Source organism: Idiotropiscis lumnitzeri, chromosome 2 (genome assembly GCF_059441095.1).
Source record: "Idiotropiscis lumnitzeri isolate Australia: NSW breed Sydney's pygmy pipehorse chromosome 2, RoL_Ilum_1.0, whole genome shotgun sequence".
In the NCBI taxonomy this organism is placed as follows: Eukaryota; Metazoa; Chordata; class Actinopteri; order Syngnathiformes; family Syngnathidae; genus Idiotropiscis; species Idiotropiscis lumnitzeri.
The window spans coordinates 33,158,977-33,167,833 of record NC_142392.1 but is presented as its reverse complement, the minus strand read 5'-3'; the positions used below and the strand labels follow the sequence as shown (position 1 = coordinate 33,167,833).

The following is an 8,857-nucleotide window of genomic DNA, read 5'->3' as shown; positions in this document are numbered from 1 at the left end:
TTGGTTCTATTGTAGTTTCTTCGGGTTCGCATGTAACTGTTGTGCTTTCTATTTGATTATGATCACTACCAAGGAGGGCAAATGTACCTCTAGGCCTAACCCCTAGTGCTTGCTCTTTCTTGGTGAAAGGGCGGTCTCTGCTGGCGGTTTGGGGGGACTGCATACTATCATCTTGTACCCTGACTTCGTATTCGAGCCAATCTGATAAGTGTACTAAGGTAGGGATGGGGGTTCTAAGAGGGTTAATATGTCTCTTGAAGTCTGCTCTGAGATGATGCGGCAACTTAGTTAATACTCGGGTGACATGTGATCCACATTTTAGCTCCGTTTGGCCTATGTCGCCCAACTGGTCCAGCATTCCTACTAGGGCCCGAACCTTTAGAGCAAACTTTCGGAATGATTTTATGTCACCGCTCTTGATGTTCGGTTCGTCCATAAGCTGGGCGATACGCTTCAGTGCTAACTGATGGGGCTGACCGTATTGTTCATTAAGAGCATCCATAGTGTCACTGTATGGATAACGACTGCTACAGTACGAATCGGCAATAAGTAGTGCCTCCTCTAGCCTGAGATGATCTAGTAAAATCTGGTATTTAAATTGTTCTGTCGCATCCCGTGGCAGGAGATTATCGAGTGCGACCCTAAGACGTGTGAACTCTCGTGGGTCTTCATTTACAAAATGGGGAATAGTAGGAGTTGGCCCTCGATATGTTGGTTCACCACGAGGTGGTGAAAATGTACGTTGGCGTGTATTGTATCTTGGGGGGTCATATCTGTTCTCTGGACTATCACTTTGTGGGTTGTAGCTTGAATCAATGTAGGTAGACATGATTCGTCTTTGATCGCCTGACTCATAGTGATGCTGGTGGTGAGAATAATACTGTCTATTACGCTGCTGGGTGAGTTCATGACGGCATTCACGTAGATTCTGAGACTCATGGTCACGCTGGCAATGGTGTGAAATTGAAAGTTCACGACGGTGATAGTGAGGACTTGCAGACTCACGAAGATGTTGACGCGAACTTGAAGCTTCACTACGGTGGCTGCGCGGACTTGGAGGCTCGCGACGACGATGATGTGGACGACGGTGCTGACGTGGACTTGAAGACTCACAACGAGGTTGATGAGGACGACAACGTGGACTTGGAGACTCACGACGGCGTGGACTTGGAGACTCACGACGACATGGACTTGGAGACTCACGAAGGCGTGGACGCGGAGACTCACGACGGCGTGGACTTGGAGACTCACGACGGCGTCGTCACGGAGACTCGCGACGATGCTGACGTGGACGTGGGGACTCGCGACGATGTTGATGAGCACGGTGACATGGGCTTGGAGACATACACCGACGTTGTCGTGGACTTGGAGAGTCACGGCGGTGTTGCTGATGACGATGACGTGGACTTGGAGGTTCACGACGATGTGGATGAGGACGATGACGTGGACTTGAAGACTCACGACGGCGTTGGCGTGGACTTGAAGACTCACGACGGTGTTGCTGATGAAGATGATGTGGACTTGGAGGTTCACGACGGTGTGGATGAGGACGATGACGTGGACTTGAAGACTTACGACGACGTGGACTTGGAGACTCACGACGATGCTGACGTGGACTTGAAGACTCATGAAGTGAAATATGGTTTATTAATGTTGTTTTACCACATAAATGCTGCATAATAACCATTTTATACCTATATGCACGCGTTAGTAGATGTCTGTGTTTATGTGTTATGAGAATTTGCGCAGGCTGTGTCTATATGTTGTGAGAATTTGCACAGGCTGCATCTATGTGTTATGAGAATTTGCACAGGCTACATCTATGTGTTATGAGAATTTGCACAGGTTGTATCTATGTGTTATGAGAACGGGAATAATTGGAAAGAATTCGTACAGGGCCTAAGCACCAGGAATGTCTGACTCATGTGAAAAGGTACAGTTGATAACGAAAAGGGAGTGAGGATTGGCAGAGGCCAAAGTTGTGCGAAGGGCCATGCGAACCATCAAAGCGCACTCGAACGGGAGGGGTTGGGATGAAATATTGGCTATAAGAATGTGACGAAGGCAAAACGAAAGTAGAGTCGGCTGAGGGTTTTACGCGCGGACGCCCAGCATCGTATTTTTTGCTCGCATTACTGAGGACGCCGGGGCTCTCCGTCCTTCCAGCACACGGTAATGAGATTTATGTCTTGCATGTAATCTATGAGCTGAAATACAATTGTTGCTTGCTTGCTTGCTTGTACACTTTATACTGTGGGTTAAATAAAATGTGCCGCTTGTTTAACGCAGTGAAGTGTTTGTTGTCCATGTAAGTCGCCGACGATCCGCGATCCTGAAGTTAATAATAAGTCATAGCAATTGATCTGAGTTGTGACTATTATATTATTTGATACTGTAATTGATTGTAAGCAGTGTCTACTCAAGGGCTCACGCTTGTCTGATTGGACATAACAGACAGCTTAACCCATTGTAGCCTGACGATTGGGCATCAGTCTCGCTACTAGTCACTCTTATTGATGCTGTAATTGATCATAAGCAGTATCAGAATTGTTTTCAAAACATTTTTGGCGTTGTCGGCAGGATCTCGGGAAAACTGCGACTTGGACATGGCTTGTTGTTTGAGTAAGAGTAAAACTTTGGATGAACCCGAGGGGGGTTTTGCTGACTGCGTCTCGGGAGTGCCGGGGTGGGACAGTCGTGCTGACTGCGTCTCGGGAGTGCCGGGGTGGGACAGTCGTGCTGACTGCGTCTCGGGAGTGCCGGGGTGGGACAGTCGTGAGTTTAGAGGACCCGAAGGGGGGTTTGCTGACTGCGTCTCGGGAGTGCCGGGGTGGGACAGTCGTGCTGACTGCGTCTCGGGAGTGCCGGGGTGGGACAGTCGTGAGTTTAGAGGACCCGAAGGGGGGTTTGTTGACTGCGTCTCGGGAGTGCCGGGGTGGGACAGTCGTGCTGACTGCGTCTCGGGAGGGCCGGGGTGGGACAGTCGTGCTGACTGCGTCTCGGGAGTGCCGGGGTGGGACAGTCATGAGTTTAGAGAAATTGGGAAATTGTTGACGCGGAATGGGGGACGCCCTGGTCCGTGGGTTAACATGCCAGTGGGGGCCAGCCCGACGTCAGTTAAGGATTTACTGACTCAGGTGGTGGTCTGTAAAAGAGCGCCTTTGGGGGGTGTGCGGAAGATGATGTGGATTTGTGCAGAAGCATGGCGGGAGAAGAATAAGGCGTTAGACGCTGCTCTCCTCGCTGGTGCGCGTAAAGATCAAGAGATTCTAATGCAGAACAATAAGATCGAAGAACTAGAGAAGGAAATATCTAGATTAAATTCTGTGTTGGAAAAAACAATTGTGCATATTTCCAAGAAAGCACGAGCTAACCAGCGGAAAACTGATCGCCGCGTTGAAACGCAACAAATACGGGCGTTTACGAGAGATCTTGCGGGCGAATGGGAGCCGGAGGGCTGGGAAGGAGATATATGGGGGGATGGTGACGTTGAAGTAACAGCCCCTGCCACCGGGCAGTCCCTCTATCCAAAATTATCACATTTGCAAATAAAACCGATAGCACGCAGGCGTGAAGAGCAAAATGTGGTATTGATTATTGTGGATGTCGAGCGGGATGCTAATGGGGTTGTCGTAGTGGACGCTGAAGGAAACCCCATTGTGCGGAGACAGGAGTTTCCTGAACCCGCACCGCGAGTAACTGTAACTAAGGAAGATTATTCACAGGACGAAATCACACAAATTTCCACCAAATATAAACAGCGTGGTGGGGAGCCCACTGACTCATGGATCAGACGTCTGTACGAGGAAGGTGCAGATGCAATTGGGCTGGATCAGGGGGACAGACGCGCTATGTGGAGAGCGTTAATAGACGCGGGAGTCCCTCATTCGGAGATTGATGGACAATCAAACGAGTTTTTGATGGCCAGGTGCAGACAAAGAGGACTTAAAGTTAATTGTTTGCGCTTTGAAGAACGATCCGGTCGTTCTGAACTTGCAGAATTGGCAGGACTGCTTAAAGATATGATAAAACCAGCTGTGCCCTCTGCCCCTCCCGTGGAGGGGAACAGAGAGGAATGTTTGGAAAGCAGCAGTGAGGATGAAAGGTATGTTGCAGCCGTTCGAAGAAAAAAAAAAGGCAAGAGGTCTCAAGTCTTTGATCTCTTAGGATAGGATGAAGGTCAAGCCTTTGTTGCCAGCCAGTCAAAATTGTCAGAACGATGGAGTGTCGGTGATATTCGACCCCATGTAAAGCTAGAAATTTATTGGAATAATTCGGTTCAATGTGTTTTGGCACTGGTTGACACAGGGGCGGAGGCCTCGTTGATTCAAGGAAATCCCAACAAAATGAAGGGCACCCTAGTCCCGGTACAAGGAATAGGGGGGCAAATTATAAATGGAAAGGTAGTAACTTTGCCTTTGAAAATTGGACACATGCCAATTCGGAAATATGAAGTGGTGGTTACACCCATCGCAGAATGGATAATTGGAATGGACATACTGGCTGGAATGACCTTGCACCTGAAAGGGCAGTAAAATCGCCCAGTTGGTAAGAAAACCGTGCAATATGACAACAGTTCAGGAAATTCCTAAACCAGTGATAAGATCTGGGCGAGGCTCAGGGGGCTTTGGCTCAACCGACAGGGCCGGAGCTAAGGTTTGGGTAAAACAAAACTCAGGGCCCCCCCGGGCTGCTGAGATATTTGCACAAAGAGACGACGCTACAGTGAGCGTCTTATTTGAAGAAGAAGAAAAATGTGTTATTTACGTGAAAACTAATCTGTGCCTTTCAATTGTAGGAACTAACTGTGTTCATTACAGCCGGTGTGGATGACGTGGTGGGAGTTGTTTGTGGGACGGGCCGGCAACGGATCAAGACGCCAAGGCCGTTATCGAAGTCCGGTACGGTGATGGTGTCGGCTGCTTGGTCATCCTCTTCCTTGACCTTGGTGCCATGGTCCAACTCTCCTGGGAGCAAACGACCGGACGCCTTCTGTACCCCCGAATGCAGGGCCCGCTGTCATGGAATCTGACCGGCAGTGAGAGGGTCAAGGGGGTCAACGTGACCCAGGATGGAGTGACGTGTCCGGGGGGCGGGCTGTGTGCGGTGGCCAACCTCACCGCTGATGCAGTATTCTGGAGTCCTGGAAAAGAATCAACCCAATGGCTGTTTCGTAACGGAACTAGAATCTGGATCAAGTCCAGGGTGGAGCTGTGCGCAGTGAAACCAGGTACGATGGAAGGAGATGTCAAGAGCTTTTGATTCAGAGCAGAGTGTGATCCGACCCGTCAAGGAAAGAACTGGACCAAATGACTCATCCCAGAGAAGGGGAGAGGCGTTAGTAAAGCGACCCCCCCCCCCCCACACACACATTACAAACACCCAGCTGGTACCTATAATTGATACATGTACACCCTTGGCACAATCAGCAATAACTACGAAAATGTATTGTATTTCCTGTTTTTCCCACGTGTGTTCGAAAGAAGAGAGAGTGTTAACACGACACCTTATTGGGGGGAACCGGAACGTTATTGGGGGTATCTAACACCATTGATAATGAAGTGACACGCTATAAATTAGCTGGGACCGGACAGGGAACTCATGATGCCCTACTAAAAGTAGGAATGTGGCTTCCTAATTCAATAGTGGGACAAAACGAAAATGCTAAACTGTGGCAAAATGTATTTAAATGGGAATTAAATATGTGGAACGCCACTAGTGAAGTGTTAACCAATGTAACTAAACAGCTAAACTGGACCACATGTAGCATACAAAACCTACATGCGCAGACGCAAAAAGAGCGTTTCGTACGAGTAATGACTACAGGAAATTACCAGGAGTGGCGTAGTGTCTGGAATATATCCTCTGAGTTGTGGTGAACCCAAACACAAACCAGACCTTTAATACCGATCTTTGCGAAAACACTGATAAAGGACTAGCTTGTAAATTGCATCATGAATTTGTTAATCCTTGCTTAACCAACGTAAACTTCACCTTGTGCGATTGGTCGAGGGAACCTAGTAGGGACATTTTGTGGCAGGTGGGGCCGCATACCTCAGTGGGGAAACGGGACGTATTGGTTGACAAATTACACAGTTGCTAGCCGGTTTACGGCTGTACAATGGGAAGTGCTACGCACACCATGGCAAATCTCTTTGGAGCGTTTCAAATGCGCATTGGAACGATCCACTGAGGTAAAGAAATTGATAAAGTCACATGCGTCCAATGTTTCCCAACTGATGGTATCGACATTGCATGCTGCTAAAATCATTCAGCAACAGTCTGCTCATCATTGGTGGGACATATTTTCAGGCTTGTCACAAACTGCTAGGGCAACGTTGCTTCCACCAATGATTTTGGTTTTAATAGCTATCGCTTTGACTACGCTATGCAATATTGGAATTTGTGTTTATGTTCGACGAATTCGATTAGAAGTAGAAAAAGAAATATATCATTGCATGGAACCATGAGAATAAAAATTGAAACTGTCAATTCTTGGTATAACCGTTATGTGTGTGAACTAACTTTAAATTTAGAAGAAGAAGGGCATATCTTTGAATATGTCCGCCGGATTGGAAATGAATATACCAGGCGAGAAATCCATTGTACCACGCACATAGACATGTTGACTCATGTGGTGGTAAATGTTTTACAGGATCATTGGTTTTGCTTTGCTCACTCATATAATGTACCATGGTTTCAGTGGATATTGGATAATTGGGAACAACACGTTAACGGGTTAATAAATTAGTGGAACCTGTTTGCATCAATTGGTGGTAAAACACCAGGAGTGGAATGAAGTGAAATATGGTTTATTAATGTTGTTTTACCACATAAATGCTGCATAATAACCATTTTATACCTATATGCACGCGTTAGTAGATGTCTGTGTTTATGTGTTATGAGAATTTGCGCAGGCTGTGTCTATATGTTGTGAGAATTTGCACAGGCTGCATCTATGTGTTATGAGAATTTGCACAGGCTACATCTATGTGTTATGAGAATTTGCACAGGTTGTATCTATGTGTTATGAGAACGGGAATAATTGGAAAGAATTCGTACAGGGCCTAAGCACCAGGAATGTCTGACTCATGTGAAAAGGTACAGTTGATAACGAAAAGGGAGTGAGGATTGGCAGAGGCCAAAGTTGTGCGAAGGGCCATGCGAACCATCAAAGCGCACTCGAACGGGAGGGGTTGGGATGAAATATTGGCTATAAGAATGTGACGAAGGCAAAACGAAAGTAGAGTCGGCTGAGGGTTTTACGCGCGGACGCCCAGCATCGTATTTTTTGCTCGCATTACTGAGGACGCCGGGGCTCTCCGTCCTTCCAGCACACGGTAATGAGATTTATGTCTTGCATGTAATCTATGAGCTGAAATACAATTGTTGCTTGCTTGCTTGCTTGTACACTTTATACTGTGGGTTAAATAAAATGTGCCGCTTGTTTAACGCAGTGAAGTGTTTGTTGTCCATGTAAGTCGCCGACGATCCGCGATCCTGAAGTTAATAATAAGTCATAGCAATTGATCTGAGTTGTGACTATTATATTATTTGATACTGTAATTGATTGTAAGCAGTGTCTACTCAAGGGCTCACGCTTGTCTGATTGGACATAACAGACAGCTTAACCCATTGTAGCCTGACGATTGGGCATCAGTCTCGCTACTAGTCACTCTTATTGATGCTGTAATTGATCATAAGCAGTATCAGAATTGTTTTCAAAACAACTCACGACGATGCTGACGTGGACTTGTGGACTCACAACGATGCTGATGTGGACTTGGAGACTCACGGCGATGCTGACGTGGACTTGAGGACTCACGACGGCGTGTACTTGGAGACTCACAACGATGCTGATGTGGACTTGAAGACTCACGACGATGCTGACGTGGACTTGGAGACTCACGGCGATGCTGACGTGGACTTGAGGACTCACGACGGCGTGGACTTGGAGACTCACAACGATGCTGACGTGGACTTGTGGACTCACAACGATGCTGATGTGGACTTGAAGACTCACGACGATGCTGACGTGGACTTGTGGACTCACGACGATGCTGATGTGGACTTGGAGACTCACGGCGATGCTGACGTGGACTTGAGGACTCACGACGGCGTGTACTTGGAGACTCACAACGATGCTGACGTGGACTTGGAGACTCACGGCGATGCTGACGTGGACTTGAGGACTCACGACGGCGTGGACTTGGAGACTCACAACGATGCTGACGTGGACTTGTGGACTCACAACGATGCTGATGTGGACTTGAAGACTCACGACGATGCTGACGTGGACTTGGAGACTCACGGCGATGCTGACGTGGACTTGAGGACTCACGACGGCGTGGACTTGGAGACTCACAACGATGCTGACGTGGACTTGTGGACTCACAACGATGCTGATGTGGACTTGAAGACTCACGACGATGCTGACGTGGACTTGTGGACTCACGACGATGCTGATGTGGACTTGTGGACTCACGACGATGCTGACGTGGACTTGAAGACTCACGGCGATGCTGACGTGGACTTGAAGACTCACGACGACATTGGCGTGATGACTCCTTTTTTCGAAAACTGTTTTCACCACTCATTTGTACTGCTTCTTGATTATTTGGTGGTTGTATCGACTGATCGTATGTCGAACAGGAGATTATGGTCTCTTCCGCTGGACTGTCTTCAGAAAATTCTTGTTCATTTACAGATTCCATTAGTTGAGTATGTTCAGAGTCATTCTCGTGATGTTCAGTTGTAACATCATAGTCTTTTAAGTAGTGTGGGGGGTGAGTTAAACGTTTAGGTCTGGTTTGTACTTCTTCCTGAGAGGACATCGTTGTCTGCAGTAATTATCGAA

At 47.6% G+C, this 8,857-nt stretch overlaps 1 pseudogene across 1 annotated transcript; it reads left to right on the top strand.

Annotated features, from left to right (window-relative positions):
- Positions 1 to 1,638: 1,638 nt before the first annotated feature.
- LOC148342354 (uncharacterized) lies at positions 1,639 to 7,461 on the top strand (annotated as a pseudogene). The gene is made up of 2 exons (XR_015842073.1): positions 1,639 to 2,172; positions 4,821 to 7,461. The product of XR_015842073.1 is annotated as an uncharacterized LOC148342354 (transcript).
- Positions 7,462 to 8,857: the final 1,396 nt, after the last annotated feature.